Source organism: Phalacrocorax aristotelis, chromosome 15 (assembly GCF_949628215.1).
Source record: "Phalacrocorax aristotelis chromosome 15, bGulAri2.1, whole genome shotgun sequence".
Taxonomy (NCBI): domain Eukaryota; kingdom Metazoa; phylum Chordata; class Aves; order Suliformes; family Phalacrocoracidae; genus Phalacrocorax; species Phalacrocorax aristotelis.
Window position 1 is genome coordinate 1,692,207 of NC_134290.1, and position 26,705 is coordinate 1,718,911.

Consider the following 26,705-nt stretch of genomic DNA (forward strand, 5'->3'; position numbering starts at 1 on the left):
GCCTCTCCAGGTGAGCCGGGGCCTCCCCCAGCCGGGGGCCGGCTCAGGCCGGAGCGGCGCCGCCGCGGGGGTGCGGGTGGCGGCGGGCGGCGCTCCCGCAGCGCGGCGGGCGGGCGAACGGGCAGGGCCCGGCGGCCCCGGACAGGGTGGGGAAGGAGGAACGGGCAGGGCCACAGCCCCTGTCCCGGCGCGGCCGCGGGCCGGTGCTGCCGGAGCCTCGTCCCCGGAGGGCGGGGGAACCTGACCCCCGAAGCTCCCGGTGGTCTCTCGGGGAAGGAGCGTAGTGTCCCCGAGGGCAGAGCCGGGAAGGCGAGCCCCCCTGCCCCGCGGGGTGACCGCCCTCCGTCCCCCCATAAGGCCCCTCCGCTCCGGCACTGGGACCCAGCGCCCTGTGGGGCTGGGGTTCGCCTGGGTGCTCAGCCTGCCCAAACAGGACCACGGTGGATATACCGGCTCTTATAATTATAACCAAGGTGATTCAAATCCTTGATCTAAACCCCAGATTTCCCAAAGTTCAGGAGAGGAAGCTGGGCGCTCGGCCTCTGCCTGCCTCATATGGCCCACAGGGGAAGACTCGATCAAGCCTCTGAAACCGACAGAGAGGCTTCATTAGGGCACATCATAAACGGTTATAAAAAGGAAGGAATTTGTACCTTAAAAACCCGATTGCTTAGCATATTTGTAATCAAACACGGGTGATTAAGTGGCAACAGGTGGTTCCCTAATGATGTTCTGTTTAAAAACAGTAAAAGATAATGGTGTCAAATCAGACATAGGTTCCCAATGAGGAAAGGACCCGGCTCCTTCTTGCTTATCTTCAGACAGTGATTGTGCCTTGCTGCCAGACTTGGATACCTCAGCAGTTTATGTACCCAGAAAGACGAAGGTGTGATTATCGCATAATAAGCTTACTCATGCTAGCTCTGCTCTCGCTGGCACATGCACAGCAGTTACTATGTGATGACAGAGTCTTCTCTGGAACAGCCCAAGTGCAACTTCTCCCTGCAGCCTGGGGTCCTGTTGCAGTCCATGCTGCTGTGCCCCCAGTGCTACAGTCACGCATGGCAAAGCTGCCACAGAAAGAGAATTATGCTGCAGCCCTGGCTCGGTGTGCTCTGTCCTGTCAGCTGCGTGATTGGCACCAGATGCACAGCAGCCATGTGCAATTCCGGCACAAGGTGCCCTCTGTCCATCCTCTGCCTCTTTCCTGCTTTGGATGCTTGACAGCCGCTGTCTTGGTGACTAAATGGGCTATTGAAGGGGTTTGTGGTGGGGATGTCTGTCAAGAACAATTTCCCATTCATACCTGCAGCATTGTTTCAGCTCCAAATTACCTTTCTGGGTTGGTTTGGTTTTTTATTTTTTCCAGAAGGGGCTGTTTCCAGAAGCTGCTCCTGGCTGGGTGAAGACAAGCCCTGGCTTTCCCTGCTGCAGCTGCATTGCTGGAGCCATGGCTCTGAAGGGGACCTTCTGCCAGGACTCAGAGGTAGCAGGAGGCCGAAATGAACATTTCTCAATACCTCTCTGTTCCGAGGAAATTAATTCCATCAGGATGTAACATTGCTTCTCAAGAAGCTGCCATTTCTGGAGTTGCAGCTGCTGCTGACAAGGCATTTGCTGTGAGGAAGTTCACACAGTTAAGATTTCCGCCTGGCATGACTAATGCTGCCCTCACCCTCCTTGGGGTCTTTTGAGCTATTCCTGAGGGCTGTAGTGACACTGCTGTCTACAGGTGGGTTGTAGCTCCGTGCCTCAGTCAGCTGAGCACTGCAGAATTTGGAGCAGATGCCTCATTAGTGAGAAGGGACTCACTAGTGCAGGTGTGATTCATGACTTTGGAGAGCACGTCAGGGATCAAGGCAAGAAGTGGCTTGGCTAACAGAGGCAGTAACAATGCAGAACCAAGCAACAAAACAGCAGCAGCAGCTGAAAAAACTGTGAAGTAGGACAGCATAAGAGCCAAAAAAGAGAAACCTGGCTGTCTAGGACGCCTGTGTTTGAGTTTCAGCTGGAAACAAACCCTGGCTTTTCAAAGAACCTGGAGTGCATCCTCCGCACAAATTCATTTTGGAGGTTCTTCATGTATATCCTTTTCTAGACAAATTAATCTTGGGATCACAGTGGCTGCATAGCATCCGTTGCATACTAAAGAGCTAGCTATTCTGGAGCCAAATGACAGGGAACAACAGTGCCTGGCTGTAGAGAGAAGCACGTTATTCCAGCATGGCTGAGCGGCGAGATGCACGGGGACATCTCTCCAGAGAAAGCGTGGCTCCTCTTCCATCTGGCAGCACGAAAGAGGACAAGCCTGAATCCTCAAGACACAACGATTATATTATGTAATGTGCATGCTCACTGCTTCTGGAGACAGAGCTAGGTCAAAAGTACCCGTGTGATTCAGTCAGAGGCCAAGCCAGAGGGGAGCTGCGCTGTCCTCCCCAAACCCGGGGGATACTGGAGCAAGTGAGTAGCCTAGGGCTGGCAGGGGAAGGTGGATCCAATTCCAGCTTGCAATGACAAATATGGCACTGCCTGCAAGTGTAAAATCCTGTCTTTCTTTAAAAGCACTATTAAAAAGCATGCACATGAGCAAATGCATGAGCATTTTTGGGGGAAGGGTTAGTTATAATTTTTTTTTGCTTTGCTTGTGTAGAGAAATATTTTTTTTTAATTCAGAACACTGCTCAAACAAACAGGGGCTGCATTGCCTGCCCTGAACTTGGAACAGTGTATTTCAATTTCAGTTAAAGGCAACAGCCCAGAAAAGGAGTTTGAGCATGAAATGAGAGAGAACTGCCCACAAAAAAAAAGTCTCCAGCAAGCTATTGACAGAAAGGCACAGAGTCTGTAATGTTTTGGAGTAGTTCTCTTGGTGATAGTTTCTCAGTCTTTATTATTTCTCTCACCTGCATTTGCAAGAACATCATTGTCTAGGGTAAGTATGATATCATACAAACAATCTGCCAAAGCACAATAAAATCTAAGCTGGACTGGGCTAAGAATCAGGATACTGATCAGGAATATGTCCTGTAACATAGATGAACTGTCTAGCCCTCATTTATGGGCTTACCTTTCCCTTCACTATCCTTCTATTGCTTTTAAAGGGTTTCAGAAACATGGCATGTTTCAATAGTCAAAAAGATGCCAAGTACTGGACTTCCAGCTTATTGTATTTGGACAGGCATGTGTCTGCCTCCAAAGGAAGCGAAAGTACTAACAGCTGGAGATTCTGTTTGCTTGAAGACTTGGTATTGCTCTTCAGGTTTTACTCCACGGGAGAGGAATAATCCCGACAGCATTACAAAGGCATTATTGTTCTGGCTGTAATCTCCGTGCTCAAATCCACCCTGGTTACTTGCATCCTGATTGCAAATGGAGAACTTCCCTTTGTATTTGTCAGGATGAGAGCAGCAGATGGATTGGAAGTCACTGTTTTCTACAGTCAAATAGAATCGGATTGGGGAAAGGCTGCACTGTGATCCTGTAATAAGCCTACTGGAATGGGAAAGGAAGATGAAGAGCAATGGAACAAAAATAACAGTTCACAAGAGGAGGAACGGATGAACTACAGGAAAACCACAGCTGGAAGAAAGCAAGATGGCAGAGAGATAAGGGGGAGAAGAAAATGCGTAGGGCCAAAGGTGAAGCTCCCTATACATTAAATACACAGGGCTGGCCAGAGGGCCAAGTTGTGCCCATGGAGCTGCAAGTGGGAAAAACAGGTAAGAGCAATCATCAGTGTGGAAGAGGGGAAGGTTTCCAAAGGGAAGCAATAAACCTCTTCACAACGATGCTCTGTGAGGGCACAGACCTTGGCTTAACTCTGCAGCTCCATCTTGTTGGCACGTGAGAGGCCAGTCAGAGCAGGAGACCACACTTCACAACAGAGAAGAGCCCCAACCCTTTCTTAGCTTGTTAAACCAAATAACATGAAAGAAGATGCCACAGAAACTCTGCTGACTGACAGGACAGATATGGCTGAGCACCCTGAGCTACCATCTGCAGTCTAGCTAGACTCCAGAGAAGAGACCCAACCTACTTGAGGTGTGAGGGGAAAAAAAAAGTAAATAATTTTCCTAGAATTACACTTCATGCTACCTCCTTCCCACACACCCTTTTTGAGACTCATAGTCTTTCACACAGCTAGAAATGCAATTAATTAAGCTGATATAGCTGGCTCAGCTTTGCAGTTTTAGAGCCCACAGCTGGCAAATGTCACCTCTTTTGTATCAGATGTCTCTGTTGCCAAACTACAATCAACTTCACAGTCACATCTATGTAAGAAGGCACTGCTGTGCCAGTGGAGGTGAACCACAAGGCAGGCAGGAAGCATGTTAAAGTGGAGGTCTAAATCCAGGTTTTAGAAAAAAAAAACTTCGAAAATGACTGGAGCAAGACTGACGTGGTTTTAATGGTGACAGTGGTGCCTCTCTCCATTTGACACGGTCTTAAAGCACAAAATGGTAATGTGCCAAAGAGCAATAGCAAAGGAATGCTCAATGGGTTGGCTTGTCTTTGGCTTACATTGAGAGCAGCAATGAATATAGGAAGGAGGAAATCAAATAACTCCATAATTTTCCACTTTCAGATGACCTGAGCTCTCCTAGATATGAGCAAAGCTTTTCACAAGCCCATGCAGATGTTTTACAGTCACAATAAACTACGTATGTGATGGAGTGATCTCTTTCTGAAATATGATCTGGGCCACAGGATTATAGCTGCTTTTCAGAGAGACAGGTGGACTCTTCAGCTGCATTAAAGAGGATCCCTGATTATCAGGTAAAAAGCCTGCATTTTTTTTCTGACTAGGAACATTTAATCTTTGCCAGTTTAAAAAAAAAAGGGTTATTTATCAAGTGCCTAAAGAATTAGTTCAGGGAATGGGAGGGAAAGAGAGCAGCACTGAAGGCCACACACTTGAGGTCTGGGTTGGAAGTAGTTTAGGGACAAGGCTGAATAAATAGCTATTGTTTGCTCATCGCCTGGCAGCCACATCTCTGACCAGGCTCCTGGCAAAGAAAACCTCTTGTGTTTACTGGGGGAGAGGGTTACCTTCCAATGGTAAGGGTGTTAAGGTGTATCAAGATTATGATAGGTCAGTCCTCATATTTTATTCTGCCACTACTGATGCATCTGGGAAATCAGATTATAAGTAGTTGCTGCTTTTCATCCTTTGACCCTTTCACTACCACCAACTAAAATAGGAGGTACTGTAATGAGACAACTCAGTTATACAACATAACCTCAGTTATACAACAAAGAGGCAAGAGTATGAAATAACTACAGTGAGTTCAAATTCATTTGGGATTGGCTGGAGTGAATCACTCATTATCTCCAGGGCAGCTGTTCTCTTTTGATAGAACTCTCTCTAATACCTTCTTTGATGAACACAGATACTGGTGCATAAACAGCACAGTTCTGGTACAAGATAGCTTCAGGAAGAGACAGGATTTGGCACATCTGGCTTGTAACCAGAAGGGAAGCTGTATGAGCTGCAAAATATGGTCAGGTTTCTATTAGCAGCCAGTAGGCCCTTTCAGATGAAAAATTGTAGCCCTGGTACTGACACAAGAGAAGAGGGTCAGGACCATGTGGCCAGCAGAGGAAAGACACCTTGTTTCAGGAGCAGAGCTGCTCAAAAATCCTGTGCAAGCCCACCTCCCTGCTGAGTTGGCAGCTAGCAGAGGGAGAGGGAGCAAGATGCTGCTACCAGTGTCATTGTCATGAGAAATTCATAAACTTGGAGCTCTGAATTTTTTTTTCCAAAAATTTAACAAAAGACCTCATGTCCTGAACAAATTACAGCTTAGGTAGTTACAGTCTGCCTAAATTACCCTTCCATTTCAGATAAAGTTGTTTGCCAATTCTACAAATAAGTTAGTTGCAAAATGCTTTTTATGCATCATTTCAGAAGGGTGCTATATTTTGGTAGTCGATCTAACAACATCTCATTAGTACAATTACGAAGTTACATTCAATAATGTAGGTTTTCAGTAATTTCCAGCAAATCTTGTTAACCATCTAGAGAAGCATTTCTATTTCATAGTTATTAAAGGATCAAATTAACTCATATAGAATGAGTAGTTTTATCTCACACAGTAGCAAAAATCAGCTTTGCAGTTTTCAGGCGGCAGCATGCACTAGTGTATAAGCAGGGAGCTGTGTGTCAAAATGAGAGCTAACGCTAACCCCGACTGCCTGTGATTTTGTTTGAATTGCTGAATGCTAAATTCCGACATCTTCCACCACAGTGAAGAGTACCTATGGGGATTTCAGCTTTTTGCACTATGCCTTAGTTTCTTTCCATGGGAAGCACAGACAGTAACGCCTGCTTTCCAAAGGTGTTCTCAGCTCTTTGGATTTAATAATTTCTGTTCAGATACAAAGTAGAAAGTGCAGGCTTCTAAAAATCATTTAACGCAGCATGTACAGAAGCTGGGGAAAACAGAAATCTTTGGCTTCTGGATGTGACTTCTAAATGCAAACTGCAGACACGTGCTGGTACATTCTTTATCTTTTGAAGTGGGATTTAAGGAGAGGTTCATATCTGCTGCCTGAAGCTCAAGTTTACATCTCTCCTTTATCTGCTTATTAATAACATCAAACTCTATTAAGTTTGTTTCCTGCATTAGTTTACCAGGAAGGCTCTCTGTTTACTCTTTGGGCTTTGTTCAGTCTGAACAATATGTGTCTGAGCTGAACAAATCTCTGGAAGAAAATCTCCTTAAGACAAGAAAACATGCCGGTTTGTTAATTTTAAGACTCACTCTTAGTCTTTCTTAAAGTATATAAACATTGGGGAAAAGCTGGCAATTGCCTGAAATAGCTGAAGCAGTATAAGAGGAAAAGGGATAATCATCTGCAACGAATTAAAATCTTAAGAACCATACTTCATAAAGGTTTATTATTGTTCAGCAATAACACCTCTCCTTTCTTCTTTTTCAGTGACTTTCTGGGATATTCACGGTGAGGACACAAGTAGTTCCAGTTTCCAAGTGCTTTCATCTATTTACCCTGCTCAAAAAAAGCTAATACGTAGTAGGATCTTATCAGCACTGTCATGTTACGAAATATCTTAGTTGTCTCCATTGCCTATATCTTCCTTCACTTTCCAGGTGATTTAGAGCTGCAAACAAGGCTCCTAGAAGACTTTATGGAGACTTTGCTAACTACATCACTTAAATCTGTACATGACAGCAAGTCATACTGTTTCTCATTTTTAAATAACAACAAATATTTAAAAATATACATTGGTTGAGCTTAGACATTTGAAATGTATTGTTAATTTCTAATGGGTACGTACATTAAAGGCATGAGGGCTAATGACAGACTAGGCAGATCAAACAGACGTTTCTCCTGACACTCCAGCTCTGAAGGACTCAAGTGTGGATAAGGCTGTTATGTAAGACAGGGTTTTAGATACCACTGAAGCGCTTTACAATTAAGATGGAATATTAATAAAAGATTTAAACTGAAAACCTCCAGCTATTAGAAGGATTAGGACTTTGCGGTGGGCTAGGGGAATACATACAGTGTCAAAGCCATCTTCTTGGCTGTGATCAAAGAAAAGGCTGTGGCTGAAACAGCATCTTGGATGGAGGGGAACAGATATGCAGCATCACATAATAACAACAACAACAACAATAATAGCAGCAGCAGCAACAACAACTTGTGCAGAGATTGCAATCCACAGCAGCAAAAACAAACTTGGGGTGCAGCCTAGAGCTTCATGTGCCCTCTGACAGCAGGCGTCCCCACACATGGGGAAAAACATCTGCTTATTTACGTGTATGCAGCTGTACTGGGTTTCCTGGGAAGAGCCTGTGAGAACGGAGTTTGGCATTCAGCGGTGGTGTCAGCTCCTTACACATGTGCACTGGCCAAGAGGAGTTCGCACCAAAGCTCACAGGGCTCAATGCTACATAAACAAGCTGCGTTTTATTAGATTTATTTTCTGGAGGTTGATTCTTTTTTTCAAAAACAACCTCTTCAAGGAAGTTCCCTAAAGGGTATTTCCTTTAAAAGCTCAGGCCGTTTCCCCATGATTCTCATGGGAACAATGACTCTGATGGTTTCATTCTGTTGTACAGAAATATTATTTTGTAATATGCTGTAATCAGGCAAATAGTATTGACTGCATTCTGAATAGACTTCTTATGAGGTATCCTCCTTTTGTAAAAACCCCTCTGCAAAGACACCATTCCCACACCATACCTTCTATTGCAGGGACCATGCCTGGAGCGTATTCCCTCCCAAGCCACAGCCCTGGCAACTGTAATTATCCAAAAGTGGTTTAGTTGCCCAGGCTCAGGAACAGGGACGTGGCAAAAGCCTTCATTCTAAGCAGAGACAGCTGGAAATGTGTCATTAATAAGGAATGTCTTTTAAAGCAGTTTGGGTGCAGAGGCATTAAGGAATGCCATATGGTATCAGGAGTAAAAAGATGCCAAAGAGTGTAACTTGAGTGGAAAAGAAGCAGCTACCAAGATGCCCAGAAGAGCTGAAATCTGGAAACAGCAAAAGCAATTGGGAAAATACTAAATTGCATGTGTGTGTGCTAGAAATCCTTGTTTATCTGAAAGCTAAAAGGTCAGTAAAAAGGAAGACAATCAAAAGCTCTATTACTCTTAATACTCGATTTTGATGCTTTTGAAATGCTTAAGAGGTTCCAGTCAATTCTGGCAGTGAAAACCTCTTAGAAATCCATATATATTATGAGATGTTGCACTTCACGTAATAATGAAGTGTAAAAGATGTTTTTTTAGGCAAATTTTAAAAAGGAAAGTGAAACTGAAGAAATGCCTGTGCCTGGCTGATTCTTACCTCTTCAAAGATTACTAAGGGGTGCCTCTCCCGAGACTTCCGCTGAAAATTCAAATTATGGTCTGGCCTCTTGGTAGGGAGCTGGTTTTCCCTCAAAAGTTTCAGGACTGATAGAAGGTAAAAGAACAAATCTATGGCAGCCATCCAGTCCAGAATTAAGTGCAAGTCAGATTTAAACACAATGAAACCACAAAATACCCCAAGCAAGGGCTCCAAGAAAGAAAAGCATATTATGCTCAAAGATAAAATCATGTAGAATCACACATGTGCTACAACAACCAGGACAGACCAAGAAAATACTCAGCATGTGGCAGCAGATGGAAGAAATATCATGGATCAGACAGCTTCGTAAATTTTGCAAGCGGCAGCAGAGCATTGCTACCTCAGGTAAACTGTTCATAGGAGGAAAGTTCAGTGTTGCAGTGATAAATGAATATGCTATCAGCTTGAAAGGAAATTACACATCTATTAAAATGGACAATGGCACACAAATGAGTATGATGCTAGAAGCAGTCTTATGTCCAATAAAAAACAAACAGGGAGAGCAAGGGACATCCAGGTAAAATTCATAGATTACACTGATAAGCCTGTCACCATTAAAGGATTATAGAGACTAGATATATAAGTAAATAGAAGACTGCAAAACATTTAAGGGTAGTGGCTAAGAGTTTTGTTTACGGTGCCGAACACACAGTGAGCCCTAGACTTGAGCAACCAGCAGCACAAACGGGAAGGTTAGCGCAACAGGGAATTTAGAGAAAAGCTTGATAATGATTTTCCAGTTGAAAGACACCAGCCAGATCTCTAAGCATTTCCAGTGCAGGAAAGGCTTATCGGTCTCAGAGTCACCAACTATGTAAAAGAGACAATAAATAAATCAAAAACCCCTAACACAATGCTTTCCCGGTGGTACTGATGCTGTATTCTGTCACTATAGGTAACTTCTAGTCTCCATTATATTCACTCCAACAATGTGGTGGAAACCACTGTTAAAATAAGTTTCAGTTATTGGCAAATGCTGTTGATAAAACTAGTGCAATCAGGTGCTAATATGTATTTAATATTAGATAATTTGATCTGCAGCAAGTAAATCCAATGAGTATCCAGCTGGATTCACAACTTGTGCCTTTGGCAAAAGGAACCCTGGTGACTGAGGAAAATGTTCAACCAAAATATTAATAAACATTATTAATAGCACACAAGCAATCCAGAACATTGGCTGAAACAAAAGAGTATTTAAAAAACACATTTTCCAAATATTTGTCTACTTCTTTTCTGCAGTGACAAACCACAAGGTTAATGAATCGTTACTTCTGCGGTAAAATCTCCATGTTTTCCAGCAGAAAGACAAGATAGAAATTTAAGAACTCCCTTTTTACTCACATTTAATTAGATTTCTTATTGATCCTTCAGCAAATGTCAATTAGATACAATTTTTTACAATCTGAAGGTATTGTAAAGAGACTTGCCTGTACTGTTGCTGTAATAAGTAGTTGAAGCTTTCAGGCTAGACAGTATCTACTGGTTTATAAATGAGTGTCCTCTTCTACCTAACAGACTTAGCATGATTTTGTTAATGAAGTTCCGAAGTTAATTAACACTTCAATTTATTGTCCCTGGCTCAAAAGCTTAGGGATTATTGACAATGTTGAAATAAACATACAATTACAAGCAATAATATGTTAACTAGATAAAGTAAATAATTCCTGAAATGCTATTACCATATTTACAACTAAAACTTAAAGATATGCTTTATGTATACTTTTGAGTATTTATAATGCAAGCTAATAGTATCTGATGCAACATGTTAGAAAACCACATTAATACAATAGGGCTTCTTATCTGGAGACTATGCATTTAACAAAAGAAAAATTAGAATTAGAATACTTATACTGAAAAAAGCTGAAGTTAGAGGAACTAAGGGTTTGCAATAATATATAGATAGATAAAATAGGGCAAGCTCACAAGCTACACCTGGGAGTCCCTGGGTCCACCAGCTTACAAGCATGACGCAGTACATATTTAGGATGAAAATCAATAGTTCTAAACAAGTAGTCACTGGAGGCTGTGGACATAGGAGGTTGTCCTAGAAGACAGGCGTATGCTGAAAAGGAACATGCAGTACATTTCCAACTCCAGGCTCAAGATTTTTTTCTTGCCTGAGCAAGTGACAGCTTGGCAGCAGTTATAATAAGTTGAAACAACTTAATCTAGATATGGTATCACCAAGTGGGCTTACCACATCCTAACAACAGTGGTTTTGTACATTGAGATACATCGTCAACATCATGCAACACTCTAAATCCTTCAGAGACTAATGAGGACCTTTAGCATGCTGGCTGTAAGTATTTATTAGAGCCATGTATCATATAATGATTGCTTTGTTAATTTTTATTATGGTGAAGATTCAGCTTTGATAGAAGGGGATATTGAGCATTTAAATAGTTTAGCCTCCCAGACACAGCAACTCTGTGGAAGAAGCCCAGCAGAAACGCGTGGTGGCTGAGCAGCTGAAATTCTTACCGATTACTGAATATTATGCAAGCAGAGCCCTTGCACCGTTCCCTACAGTGATTTCTGCTGGTAGGAGAGGCTGGGAACTGTAATAAAAAGCAATACTTGTCCATTACAATAGCAGTATGGTGAATTATACACATGTTCAAACAAGATGTTTGATTACCCAGACAACGCTTCAGTCACCAACCCCATCTCTCAGTCTGTGGTGTTGTCTCACTCCCAGCTAGAGCTGGGGAGTCTGAAAGTTTTCCTACAGTTATTCGCCCCATCCAGTGCTACTGCTGGAAGCTCAGCCTGGTCCTATGATTTGAATCCCCACTTGCAGCAGAAACAGATCTGGAACATTGCACCTTGTACCCCTTGGAAGAGCAATTCTTTTAGAGGTCCTCCGGTGACCCAAGAGCCAGGAGGATAGCATGGGAGGAATCATCAGCAAGAAAGCCCTAAATGAAGAAATGAAATATATTTCCCTTGGAGAGGAGGTTTACTGGAGTGTAACGAAAACAAGCCCCATCCCTCCTCCCCTGCACACAGGCACACACACACCCTAGAGGCTTTTGCAAAGCCACAGGAACGGAAATAATTTTGTTTGAATCCATCAAGCATTAAAATCCGTTCACTAAGGGATTGAAGTGAAAAATGAGCCAGAGACAGGAATTAGAAGCTCACCGCCTGGGCTGTCAAAAGGGATTTTCCCCAGATAGGAAACAAGCAATTGGAAATGCAGAGAGGTAAATCCTTTCAGTCTCTGACATGTATGCACACTCTTGGTTCCCCCTCCTGGCCCTCTCGGTTCTGGGTTCATGGAGCCAAACCTGGACACACCTCCTCATGCGCTCTCTGGCCATAGCATCCATCCTTGGGATCCCCTTCCAGGGGTCTGCTCAAGAATGTCGCAAGCCTCAGGCAAAGGGGAGGCAGTGAGACATGCAGGGGAGCCGGCTGCACTATGTACAGTGTACTAATGGGTGCCTAAGGTGCCAAAGGGAAGACAAGGCAACTACTGAAAGGATAAACCAACAGCTCTAAGAACCATTTTATCTACCGTGTAAAATTTGCTGAAGAAAGAGACAAGGAGCAAAGTTGACATTATAGTTATAATCACTGCATATCTTAGTTTACCACTCAAAAACAACAACAACAAAAAAAAAAAAAACAAACCAAAAAAACCCACAACACTCCGTGCCCCTGAAATACGGTCTCTTTCTCTCAAGACCAGTACAGGTATCTCTGCACCAGCTACATTTTGTTGATGTTTCAGAGGCTTATTTACAACCATAAGAGCCAGAGGTCTACTTTTCCCAAAACAAAAGTGAGATTCAGGAAAATAATGTGGCAGCTAGGCAGTCTTGGGGCTACTGTGCAGAGACCACCTCCAGTCCAGTTTATGAGATTATGAGCTGAAGGTAAGTCTCATATGCACAAATCTATGCAGTCTTATAACTGGGCTTTGAGAAAAAAAAAGTTCATTGCAGCACCGTTTGGTTTATGCAGGCTAGACTTCCCCTTTAGTTGGTTGCCAAAACCGAAGGCAAGAATTATTTATAGTACAGCTTCTATATGAAGATAATAAACACTGTAAAAAGGGCAAATATACCTCTGGGCTCATAGCACAGTGATGCAGGACAGCCAAAAGAGAGAACACCAAAAAAAACTATGGATCTACCAAATGACCTTTACCATGTGCTGAGACTTTATACTCATCTAACTGCATACCCGTTGTATACTGCAGAGCCAGTTGTCTATCTAATGAGGAAGAGGTAGGAAAAGAGAAATAGAGGGAAGAAAAAGAAAAGATGAATAGCCAAATAAGAAGCATTTAAGCTATGAGAAGAAGCCTACAGAGTGACAGGAGCCAAAGAGCCATTTAACCACAGCGCAGCTCCAGACACACAAATTGGTTTAAGAACAGGGCAGAGGTAGAATGAGAACAGGGTAAGCATTCACGCAGCAGGGTCCCTGCTGGCACGTGGCTTTGAATTCAAAGCCAGTTAAGAGAACCCACAACTTGAAGACATGCAGTTTAACATAAAATTCAATAATTGTAATGTATGCTAATATGCTTCAAGATAAAGGCCACAGTTACCTAGATACAAAGACATATGTATTCATAGTAAATATTTTCTTTAACACATGCTGTCCTCTACTGTTGTGTAATATGCTTTCCTATTGTTCTGTGACTCTCTCTGGTAATAATACTACCACTTAGGTGGTGTTTCATAGCTATAGATCACACTGTGCTTAACCCAGGGGGTATCATTATCTCTGTTTCACATATGGAGTCATGGAAGCACCTAAAGATGAAATGAGTCCACGGCAAGGTCGGAAAAACAATTACAGTTTTATAAATTATAGTGTTAGCTTGGGTATGGAGAAACCTCAGGAGGTTTAAATTGGATTTGCTGGCAGTGTAAAGACTGTTTGAAAACACCCACGAAAAGAGCTCATCTTAAAGGCAAGCCAAGAGTAAACATGGACAGAGACAAAGAAAAGATAATGCTATGGCCATGGGTCAGAAAGATTCAGCAAGAGTCCACTTAGCAGCTACCATAGAAGGAGTTTGTGTTTTGTTCACACTGATGATATTCACAGTTGTCTCCCTGCTCTTTGAGGAGCTGATGAGTTATCAGCAGAATCTTACACCAGGACAAGAGCACCCAGACAGCTGAGCAAAAAGCTTGGGCTGGCTGAAGTCAGATGGGGGCTACAGTATTGGGGTGGGGGTTGATCTGTATCTGGAAAGTCTTGTGTCCCATCCCCATTCTGTCCCCCTCCTCTTGCTGAAGATGCTGCTGCGCTGAACCTGAAAGGTCTGGTTATAAATAACTTCTCCCTGCAGCTCCTCAATGAGCCACTGAGGCGGAATGAGTCATCTCTGCTGGCTCCGTGGCCCCCCCACAAACCAACTGCGTCAGGTTGGGAGCGTGGCTGCCAAAAGCAGTGGTACACGCTGTTCTCTCTCAAAGGTCAGTGGCCTTGGGGGACAGGGACACTAAACAAACTAGTTCTACTCATTACTCATAAGTACCCAAAAGCCACATCACTTTGTGAATAAGAATAATGTAAAATCCATCAAGAGCCCTTAGAAGTCAACACTGGCACTTCAGCCCCCTCTGTCCACACCATTATCCACGCCACCCCGGTTTTCAGCTGGAGCTTCTAACCCATTAATGGGTTTGTTATGGAAATGATTGCGCACATCTCTGAAAGTGACCCTCTCATTCTACTTACAAAGAAGTTCTGCTTACCAAGACTTGGTGACGTTGTTCAGTGAATGGACCCAGCAACAAGTAGGTGAGCTGACAAAGCCTCACCTCTAGGTGAGGTGTGATACTAGGCATGCCTCTGTCTTTCCTATGAGGAAAGAAGATGAGAATTTTAACAAGAAAACTCAGGCTTAGATTTGCTTAGTCCATTGTGAGAGAAATTCACCCAGGACCCACATCCTCTTCTAAACAAGACAATGCACGGAGCTGATAGGCAGCTGTGTCTCTTCCAGTCCTGTCACAAAATGTTCCCCCATGTGATTTCCTGAACTTGCATAGGGATGTCAGGTGCCCAAGAGTAAGGGAATTGGAGCAATTGTTTGCTTTGTTCCTGTGGGCTTTATTCAGAGGCAAATGGAACTCTCCTGAAACAGGTCCCTTCTCAAGCCTGAGACAATAAAGATAGATGTTTCATGAGCTTTAGGAAAAACACCTATGTACGTAAGTAAAGCCCAAGTATCAGCCAAGATAAACATACCAAATTTGCTATGATTAGCAGAGACTGGAAAGGTTGGGAGTAAGCACTTACGGTAGGAGAAATAATTTAAACCAATACTGGGTTAAAAGGAAGGAAAAGAAGCCTGCCATACGAGGATAGGCTGGGAGAACTGGGTTTGTTCAACCTTGAGAAAAGGAAGCGCAGAGGGGATTCATCACCGTGTACCAATACTTAAGGGGCAGCTACAAAGAAGACAGACACTCCCTTTTTACAAGGAGTCACAAGGAAAGGACAAGGGGGAATGGACACAAGTTGCTCTTGGGGAGATTCCGGATGGACACCAGAGGGAAATTTTTCACAGTGAGGACAGTCACCACTGGAATAATCTCCCCAGGGAAGGGGTTGACTCGGCCACATTGGACACCTTTAAGAGTCGTCTGGACAGGGTGCTGGGCCATCTTGTCTAGGCTGTGCTCTTCCCAGAAAGGTTGGACTAGATGATCCCTGAGGTCCCTTCCCACCTGGGGTTCTGTGGTTCTGTGATTCTGTGAATAGCAGATAGGGAGGATAATACGAAGTAGATACCAAAGAAAAACACAAGCAGGGTCTGGAAGCCAGTATTACTGTTATGAATAAATAAAGATTTGGAGACAGGAAGTGAGGAAATCTCCTAGTGCTACATTTCTTTCAAATGGAGAGTTTAAGATAATGGGATCAAAGTGATTCTGGTATGTTTTCCATAAACTAAGTTTAATGGCTGTGACCCGTGGCTCACTTAAGTATTGTGTGAGAAAGCAAGCTCAGGACAACAGGACAGGACAGACAACAGGACCTTCTGGTTGAGCTGAAGCCAAACCTTTGCAAGTAGAATCTTGAAAAATAAAATTCACACATAGCTATTATTGGAACTGAAAACTGGTAAGGTTGATGAAGATCCACACAAACAGAACAAACAGAGCAAGTGGTCCCCGGCACTGTACTATGTGATGGCAGAGGGTACATTTGCTTTTGGGTCACGCTGTGATGCAAAATGATGACAAAACCTGGCAGATTTTTTGCTACCAGTAGAGGTGATACAGTGTTGTCTCAATGGAGGCAGAGGGTGATGCAGCTTTACATGAGCTGCTTTTTCATTTTCCCTCCAATTTTTAATTCATCATCAAATCAACAAAGTACATTCTGTTAAAAGTTAATGACTTTGTTCTGACAGAGTTTTAAAACCAACCTCCTTCACAATTTTGTAAGTTCGTCATGTACAGCCTCGTCATTTCTATATTCATGTTGTCTGAGAATATTTTATCTCTGATGATTATTTTTTTTCTAAACAGAAGGGACTTACTCCACAGAAGAACCTAAACCTTGAAAAGACCCCTCTCCTGCTTTCTACCTTCTTCTCAGCACTTCCAAATTTATTTGCTAGTACCTGGCACCCACAAAAGGACAATTCTGCTTCCTGCTATCACCTCTAAACTCTCCTTCCTTTCCTCCCTATTACCCTTTCTCTGTCCCCTAACAAGGACACAAAGAAGAATATCTGTTTTCTCTTGCAATGTTCCCGTATCAGTGAGTAACAACAGAAGGTCTCACCTCCTTACTTTTTGCTGTGCAGAAGAGACAGGTTCGCCACTTCTCTCACCTCTAAATTTTGCAATTAGAAAAGATCTACCCACATTGCTATTGATTGCTATATTCCTTAGCCTCTCTGTGGAATCCAAGCTTTACAAAGGTTGCACAACTACTGACTAAATATACTAAATGTATCTGGGCTTGTACCTGAGTGCTGCCCCAGCTCCTGTGTTGTACGATGGCTAAGAAAGAAAATCACAAAGGACAACCCCTTGGTAATAATGTCAAACCCCATCATAAATGATGGGAAAGGGATAGAATAGGTGAACTCCCATAATTTCATTTATTTCTTAGCACTCTAGGATTTTTCAGTCTCACTAATAAATGTATTTTATCCATTCAGAAACTTAACACTTTAGTCTTCAGTGGTATTTGAATCTCAGTGCAGGTTATTTTAACCATAGCTGTAATAGCTGTAGTCCTGTTACTTGCTCCTTGGATGAAGACATAACAGCCAGTACAAGCTACAAGACACAGAGAGATATCTCAATACATAAGAGAGTAATTTCTAATTTGCAAATATACAATTCTAACTCCTTCAAGAGATATGGCCAGTGTACACAGAGGGAGCGCCCGTCCTTACAATGGGAAGGAATGCCAATGGCAAAGGCTACAGTGACTGCTCCACAACAGAGAGGATGGTGGTTCCTATACTTAAGTACTACTATATGTATTTTATTAATGAGCAAGAAAATAGTTAGTAAAAAGAAAACTCGGTATATGAGAGGCAAGAGCCTTAGTGAGGGTTGAACTTCTGATGGGAGCAGGGGAAATACTGACAAAATACAATTTCTTGCTTTAAATATTTGTAAAGACCAACACATCCCAAAACAGCCTTTCAGGACACAAAAACCCCCAACAAAACAATTCCACCACCAAGTGTCCTAATTGTCCCAAGACTGTAAGGCACCCTCTTGTTATCACACACAGCAAACTTGGAAATTAAAGATACTGAAACCAATGCAAATGAAATAGCTACTGCTAGGAAAGGATGAGAACATTGACACAGCAGGTGAAGCTACAGAGCTGCTACTGCCTGGAAAGGCCTGCCATTTGCAATTGTCAAGCAAGAAATGGGAGAGAGGAAGTATCCCTGAAAGTAGTTCCTTCTGTTGAACTGGTGTTTGCAGGATCCTATCTATATCCTTTCTCACCTGAGAGCAGGTACCTCTCCAACATCCAGGTCTGTTTCATCCTCATCTATATCATTCTTTGGATACTCCAAGCATGGGGAATTCCAGCTCCTACAGACAAAAAGTGAAAAAGCAATTAGCCCATATGCATCCATGGTATCCACTACAATTGCAAGGTGGGTTGTCTGTCTTTTACACTAGGATTATTCAAAGTATACTCATTCCCTAGAAATGCAGGCCGTCTTAAGGCCCTAGAGGCTGCCTGCCAACCGCTCCAGAAATTTATACAGACTCTCCTTAAACATCCCAAGGGAGGAAGTTTTCTGAGGGGCTTAAACTTATCTCTTAGGTTGTGTACTTCCCCAGGACATCCCATGAAGAGCAGAGCATAGGGAAGTGAACAGAGATAATAAGATGTTTTTCATAAGCAATATCTCCTTGCATTAGACAAAAATTCATGCTAGTCAAGTTCCAAACTGGACACCGCATTTGAAAACTGACAAACAAAATATTTTAACTGAAAACATAAAGGAATAGGGGAAAAAGTTCAAAAAAAGGCAAATCAACCCAAAGCAGGTTCAGGTAAGAATAATGCAGGACTCATAATTCAACTCTATTTTCTTTCCTGCTTCCTTTCACCACCATCATATTTTTTCTCCTTTCTGATGCACTGGATCCACTTCGCTTTCCCTTCTGCCCGTTCTACTGCATTACGCAGAGATGTAGTAATTATGCAATGAGATTTTTCTTAAATTGCCAAGTGGCACGATTAAATTTTGTGTAAGAATAGAACAAATATTCTCTATATGGAATAAAAAAGTCAAGCACAGGTAGTCAGCTGCTTGGCCATGATGCTGTACAGGAAAAGCCATGGTTGAGGCATACTGTCATCCTACCCAGTTACAAGCAGGGTTTTAGATAATGATGGGGACACAAGCACTCATATCTGCTATCATCATTGCTTAACAGAAAAAAATGTGTTCTTTTTAGGCTGTCCAGACATTTCAGTTTCTCTTAGGACTCAGATTAAGAAAAAAAGTGAAAGAAACTGATTATTCCACTGCAGATAGGAATATGGAGGAGGTCACCATATGCATAGGATAAATATCCTCCTGTTGCAAACTTGTATCAGTCAGTCACCATCATCTGGTCTGTGGGATAAAAATGTCTCCGATACCATGTACTCAAACATCAGAATTGCCCATCTCATTTACAGTGGTTACTGCTCTTCAGCCATGAATTCTTGTTCAGCCAATTGTCCTTTCCTCTTTTTTTTTTTAAATTTTTAAAAAAATTTTTTGGTATTGAACCTTCACCTCCTCCCTTTCCCCAGTGTTAAAGGTAAAAAAATCTTAGGAGAAAACGACACAGTCATAAGAATCACAAAAGACTGATTGCGCTCATGTTAGGAGGTTTGATTGCTCTGCAGAACTTTCAGCAGATCCTCTCTGATACTGCTTTTATTTTTGCCTTTCACTGATTCTGTACACAGTATCAAAAAGACACTGTAGACCCACATCTGAATCTAGTGCCAATGCACCAAACACAAAGTTGCTCTGTCCCAAGGGAGGGGAGGAGGAGTGGATAAAGAAGAGCAGTGAGAGAAAGGGAGAGGAGCACAGGGAAGAAAAGAAAGGCCTAGCAGTAGCTGAAAAAAACCCCTTTCTTTATGCTCTGCATACCTTCTGTTTTTCTTTCTCGCACCCAGGTTGTCCCCATCCTCTGCCCTAGGTAGTGGGATAAAGCGGTCTGCAGTATTGTACATAACTGTGGCTTTAAACTGAAACTGAGTCCAAGCCTGACTTTTCAATTTCTAGAGCTCTGGAAGGGAATGGGCAGGAGGTAGGAGCATCCCTAAGGAAGCAAGGCTTCTCTGGCAGAGCTGCAGCAGCAGCAAAGCTATTAATAAATGTTTGCAATCTTTTAATTGTTCTGCTAAATTGCCATCATGTTCTTGCAAACCCCATAGCGTGTCAGTGCAGCTGCCTCCTCCCACCTGCCTCCCCGTGTTCGTGCATGTGAGTGAGGGGGAACATCAGGAACATGCTCAGATCTGAGGGCTGCTGCAGCGTCAGAGGGAAAATTATTTTGACAAGTGACTTTTTAAATCTTCACTATTCCAAAGTAAGCGGCCCTATTAGTTACATCTATAAACTGTACTTTCACCTGGTTTTCCCCCTCTTCAGCAAATCCTGCCTGCTTGGTCCAGACACTAAACTTTTCTTCATAAAAATATCACATCTGACCTGTCATGGCTTAGGACCCGTTATCTCTTGTGATAGTGCTGTAGTTGCCGTCAGCTTGCCCTCACTCTGGCTTAAACAAAGATATTCTCCACAACAGAACATTTTTGTCCACTTTATCTGACCCACTATGAAGCTGATAGTCATCAGGATACAACACAAGCATATATTGCTTTTCAGGCTTTTTCTGCAGGGTCAGTTATTCAGAATATAAGTGGGATGGAAAGCCGTGATCCTATTTATGGCAAGAGGTAACATTTCAGGATGAAGAGGATTAATACTTTTAAATAAATTGTCTATTTGCCTTTTCATGTGCCTAAAACATATCTATTATTGTCCAAACTAGGATATAACAGACAAAGCCACCTTCTAACGTCATGGCGGAGATCAGCTTAATCCTTTGTCTGTTCCGTCCCCCAGCTCAAACTCTCATCTTCGTCCTAATTATAATAGCATTTGAAATTATCATGGTTTAAAAAAAGGTGCCAGCTTATATAATATTCTTATTGCTTATTAATGAGTTCAGAAGGGAGAGCAAGTTGCCTTGCATTCTGGGAATTATGCAAACTAAGGCTGAGCCATACCTTGCTGGGCTCCACCAGTTTCTTATCTGGAAGCCTGATGCGTGAGGATTACCATGTAATAACAGATGTTAAGGCTTTTAGTGAATGACAGGCCTGCCGCACATACTTGAACAAGAAGACATGACAGGCATCACATTTCACAGTGATTAGCCTTGGGCACTTTTCAGCGGCAGAAGACTTGAAGCAAAGTGGCTTTAACCACCCTGCGAGTGTGATAATCCCCAAGATGGCACAGAAGAGTTTGATTGCTGTTCAGCATGGGAGCTTATGAATAATAATAAAGAAAACATCAGACTGGGTATCGGTGACATGGTTACATGGCACTGACAGCCAGAAAGACAGCCTGCTTGGATATGAAGTCCTTAAGTCCATTACTTAATCTGAAGTTACTTATACCCTGTCCTCTCAACATCACCTCCTCTGTAAAGCTATAATGTGTGAAAGGCTAAGGAACTGAACTTGAGATTTAGTGTCTGCCCTTCAATTTTCTGTGTTTGTCATTGTGGTATCTTTCTGTTGGAGAATATGGGGTAGAGTAGGAGGGAACGTGAATGGAAGCAGGAGCTCTGTATCTGTGTTACAAACTGCTGCATTTTTATTGAAAAATGAGCTTCAATATAAGGTGACACCATCAGTCTCTGATACTAAGAGACTATTAAAAGACTAATGAAGTTGCTTGCCCCCGTGCTTAGAAACACCTGCACCCTGCAAGTCCCCCAAATAAAAGAGCTCAGTATGTATAATTTAAGTAAATTAATTGAAAATATTTTTAAATTATTTTGTTAATGTCTGTGCTCTGACTCACAGATGTTGATCTTCCAATACTGGATAACATAACAATAGACAAATAATAGGCAGTATATATATGCTTTTTCAAGCAATAGGTTTATCTATGCAGCAACATATATAAAAACGACGAGAGCTGAAGCAGAATGTATGTTTTAGGGGAATCTAATAAACCATCAAAATCCTCATCTTACGCTTTTTTAAAATCCTGCATCTTACAAAAAAGGACGTCATAAGTATTGCTTAAATAGCTGTGCCTCTGTGTGTCACAAACAAAGATGAGGGAGTTTTGTTTTGGCCAAGTGGTTAGGTTGGGGACAGGGAAGAAAAAGAGATGGAACAAGTTAAAAGAATCAGTCCATCTCCTGGAGACAAACCATCACATGTAGAAAACTTCCCATGTCAGCATATTTAAAAATAAATGGGGATGTTGCACAGACAGCGCTGGACATAAAGTTGTGATGCTGGGAGTACGGTGCCCCCTGCTAGCCCTGCTATTTCATCAGCAGTGCCCCACCCTGCTATTTACCCTGAGAAGTCCCTTAGGTGCCTGTTAAGGTATCAACAAAGAGGAGGTGTGCTGTGCAAAAACTGGCTCCTGTGACACTACAGGATGAAAATTTTGCTACCTCTACACAGAGAAAAAAACCCACACTCTTAACTGGCTCCAGCTTGGCTTCTTGATCCATAAGCAGCTATTAGTTTTAAGCTATGCACAGTCCAGAACACCAACTCTTGATGCATCTCACATTCTGTCTCCATGATGCATCCTATGTTCTGTTCTATCTCTTGATGCATCTCTCTTCTGTCTTGTACCTCGCTGGCTGGAAGAGTGGTACTTGGCTTGGCACAGAGACACAGGCAGCCCGGGGTGCTGACATACAACAGGCATATGCTGAAATGTGGGGAAAAGTGAGCTCCTTGAGGAAAGATGGAAAATGAAACCAGATGCCACCAGTACTGAGAGGGAGAAGAAACTAGATCTGATCCTTTAGATGACTTGATGGAAGCTGCTCATGTTCAGAGGCCGTAGGACCAAATTCAGCTCTAATTATGTCACTAATGTTACAGCAGGATAAACATGATCTTTTAAGCATCACAGGTATGAAACAGGGACAGAGGAGGTCACGTAGCAACAACTACTTGAGTTCCAGCATGAGCACTATGGAATTTTACTGAGGTGGCCTGAGGGACATGCCCTGGGTCAACTGTCTCCAAATCATCTCACTGTGGCAGATGCCCTCAAGCACTGGAAGAAGGTTGCTATGTGCATCACCAAGGGTTTTAGCTTGGGACCAGTCAGCAGCAGGCAGAAGTCATCTCAGGCGCCAACTCAAACCCCCATGCCCTCAGGGCAACAGGTGGAATCAGTCTAGCAAATGCAGCAAGGTATTTTTTAGTTTGCTTCTGTCTTCATGGTGCGAATAGTTAGGAAAAGTGACAAATATTTACAGTTTCTTTGACTCAGGTGCAAGCACATCTTTGGGGGGGGAAAAAATTGAACAAAATAAAAGCAAAAAGCCCCAGCAAGTTTCCCAAAATAGATCAGATGCATCCAGTGCTTTTTGTCTTCTTCAATCTATAACAACCACTGCCTCTGGAAATCTGTTTGCACTTATCAGTGTTTGTGAGCAGCCCCAGTCAGCACAGCAGAATTAAAAAGAGTCGCTGTTGCTTCTCCCCACCGAAATCTGCACTCATACTCTGCGCCCCACTTTGCTTTTGAGGGGCTTTCACTTACTGTGCTGGGCAGTCGGATGCTGCAGCTAAAAGTGAATCAGGGCAAGACCAGACGGGTGGGGAGGTCCCTGTCAGAGTGGGTCAGGCAAAGAGTTGAGGCCTGTGTGCCTCAACTAGGCAGTGACTGACATACTCTTTGCACCAAGCTGACGCCAGTACAAGCCGAGACCCTGCAGCTGCCCAGGGGAGCTCTGGCCATACCCCACTGAGCTCCACTGCAGCCTGCACCGCCCCTGCACGCGTTGCTGCTGCCCTGCCGGAGCCAGGCGGCAGGCACGGATTATGTAAGGTTGCTCCAGGATGCCCATCGTCTCGCCTCAGTGCCACAGCTGCTGAGTGATGGATGCACTGGAAAATGTTTTTCATTGCCTCCCTCATTAGAGAGACAAGTGCTCTGCAGAAGCCATCTCTGATCCTATGCTGCTGGAGTTCAACATAAAGCCACGCAGAGAAAGGATTGTTCAGTCTATGGCAACATAAGCGGATACATCTTCCTGCAAAACAGGACCCTGGCTTAACCTGCACATAGGAATTCAGGGGAGAGAAAAAGCAGAGAGCAAAGATCTGCAGGACAAGCAACACTAGTCACATCATTTCTATTTCAGAGTAGCCTCTACACCAACTCATATGTGAAGAAGGTGGCTTAGGGTAGGCCATGTTTATGCCATAAAAGCTTCTATTATCTCAATTATTGTATTATTTAAGTGCATCATAACTCAATAATTTATTTGTAGCAATCCATGAAGTAGAAAAATGTTATTAACCTCTTTTTGCCAACATGAAACTGAGGCCAAGAGAGCTTAAGGGCCAGACTTTTATGCATATGAAGGTGCCCAACTCCCACTGAAATCAAAGGAAATTATGCACCTATGTATTTTGAAGATTTTTAATTAAGAACAGAAATCAGTGGGGCAGTTAGGAATTTCAGGTCTCAGGCTAACCAATTGACTAATCTCACATAATAGAAAGTGCTCTGCCCTTGTAAAAATTGTAGTTTTTTTTCTTTTTCACCTTAATTAAAATATCTCAACACAGTCCACTCTTTGTCAGACACCTCCACTATCTGTGCTTACCCACAGGTGATGTACTGGTTACTAGAGAGTCATGGGCTGTTTTTTTCTTTCTTCCAAAATCTTCCTTCCCAGACAGACGAGCTTAAGGGTTTGTTTTGTTGTCATTGCTATTGCTGTTTGTTTGTTTCTTATACTTTCCCTTTGGTTTAGCAGCAGATGTTCCACAGGTTTCTGAAAATTTATTGAGGAAAAGTCTTGCAGATCATCAGTGACAACCCGCCTTACAAATTGCATCTTCTGTTTAAGTGCCGTTCAGCGCAGAACAGAACGCTGAGTCCTGCATCCCAAGCATGCTCTGGGATCTGTCATCTCTGAAAATACTGGTCTCAAGTGTGGGCTGGAAAGTGAGTAAGACTCTGAGGCCATTCATAAGCTTATGGCAGTCTTTTGCCATAACACTATGGAAGGTTGTGTACACCTCCCTTTAAGTAGCAAGAAGTTAAAATCCTGCTAATGCTATTGGATTCTTTGTGAAGGAGCAATTTTTCAATTACACATAATTAGTAGTAATTACCCTTTATCTTCAGAGACCAGGACAAAGAATAATTAATCCATCTTAACATCCCCATTAAGGAAGTATTAAATACGGGGTTTTTTACACAGCAGATTATATAGTAACTTATGTGGCCTACTGTTCAGCCTGTGTTCCCTAATGCAGAAAGGAAAGAGAAAAGAGGATCCTGAACTAATTCTAGTTTCTACCTTAATTTAATTAACTGTTTGGGAAAGAGCTGTTTGCTTCTTGCAGCAGCTTGCTGCAAATGAAAAGTGTGCTGCCTACAGATCTCTTCTATACAGAAGCAGTTTTACTATATTTGATAATTAACAACATTTGAGTGGACATTTTACTAATTTTTAACATGTATCTATGAGTAAAGCGTTTGCAATTATTCCCATTGCAGAGCTGGAGAAAACTAAGCTCGGAAGTTTAGGGCCAGCTTCTCACTTGACACAAAGCCTTTTTGCACAGCTCTTCTCTCACGCTGGTTTTTGCTACACAGGAAGAGAAGACTCATGATTCTGTCTTCATTCTAGACAGCACATGCAAACCCATAGATCCTTATGCCCTTTATCAGATCTTAAACATTGGCTTCAGTCTTCCGAAGTGCCTTCCAATTTTCGATATCTTAATGGAAGCTCACAACACTTCGGATGTCTCTCAGAGCATGCAGGCACTATTAATCTGAACAGAAATTTCCTGTTCTTGACTATTAAAAAAAATAATCAGAGAAACATGAATTTACTATTTGGACCTAAGTGAGTATTCCAAGATCACACTGCAAGCCACCGAAAGAGGCAGAAACAGAATTTGCTTCAGTTACATGGTTTTGCAAGACAAATATTCCACGTGGCAGGATGACAGCAAAGATGAGGGTAGTGCTGCAGGCAGCATGCATGGCAGCCCTGGCAGGCAGACCGGCAGTCTCTGGCCCGTGAGAGCCTAGGTGCCCAGAAAGGTTGTGATTAGCGATTATGTGTTAAGGTGGTAAAAAAGGATAGCTTTTATTCCTACATGTATTGATCTGAGGGATCCCGAGCTCAAAAGAGGGGAGTAGAGAGATACAGAAAATGGGGGAGTAAAAAGGAAGGGATGGGAGAAGGAGAACGTCCCAAATGTTAAACGAAAGCATCTGCATGAAAGGCTCCAGGCCAACATGCTCAGAGAATGCACTCTTCTGTCTCAGTGACCTTGTGAAGATAAACTGAACAAAAAGCTTCAGGCAACATCAGACAAGGGATTTAAGAAGCAGTGTTAATTTTAGCCAGCTTGTTTTGTATTTTCGGCTGTGGGGTTATCTGGGGATGCAACTTGCACACAGTGGAACAAAATGCAACTGTCACCCCCAACTCCGATACCACACCTGACAGCAAATCCAGTTCTGTGCTTCCAGGGGGAAGCAAAACCCGTTGTTTTGGCTACACGGCAAAGATCAAACTGCGGTATCACAAGGATGGAGTACCAGGGCATCCTACTTTTACTCCAGAATACAATTACTTGGCTACCTTATGCACAAGCAACGTACAAGACCTGTACTCCAACAAAATATGCACTAATACACTGGTTCCCTCTTCTCACATTATGTCCTTGCTTTGTATCTCCAGACTGACAGTTACTTACTATGAACAAATTGTTTCATCCCCCTGTACCTGTTTCCTCACCTATAAAACAGAAACATCTACCTAAAAAGAGTACAAGGATTCACTAATTGATAGATGTTTTTTCAGTGAACATGTTTGCTGGTAATTTTAACTATAGCAAATACATACAAACCCTAAGAGCTGGCTGCATACAATAAAACACATGCATTAATCATGATGTCTATTGCAGCTTATCAGCATAATTAATTCTATACAATATAAATGCAATTTAACCTACAATCTGGAGATTATGAATGCCATATAGATCAAAAAAGAGGGTCTAGATCTTCAAGCCTGTAGTAAAATGTCAAATCATGAACTAAAATGGTAATAAAA

At 42.7% G+C, this 26,705-nt stretch overlaps 1 long non-coding RNA gene across 1 annotated transcript; it reads left to right on the forward strand.

Moving 5' to 3' along the window:
• Nucleotides 1-1,199: 1,199 nt before the first annotated feature.
• LOC142064933 (uncharacterized) lies at nt 1,200-8,428 on the forward strand. Its single transcript, XR_012663240.1, has 3 exons — nt 1,200-2,463; nt 4,589-4,779; nt 6,946-8,428. It is a non-coding gene; the product is annotated as an uncharacterized LOC142064933 (long non-coding RNA).
• The last annotated feature ends 18,277 nt before the right edge of the window (nt 8,429-26,705 follow it).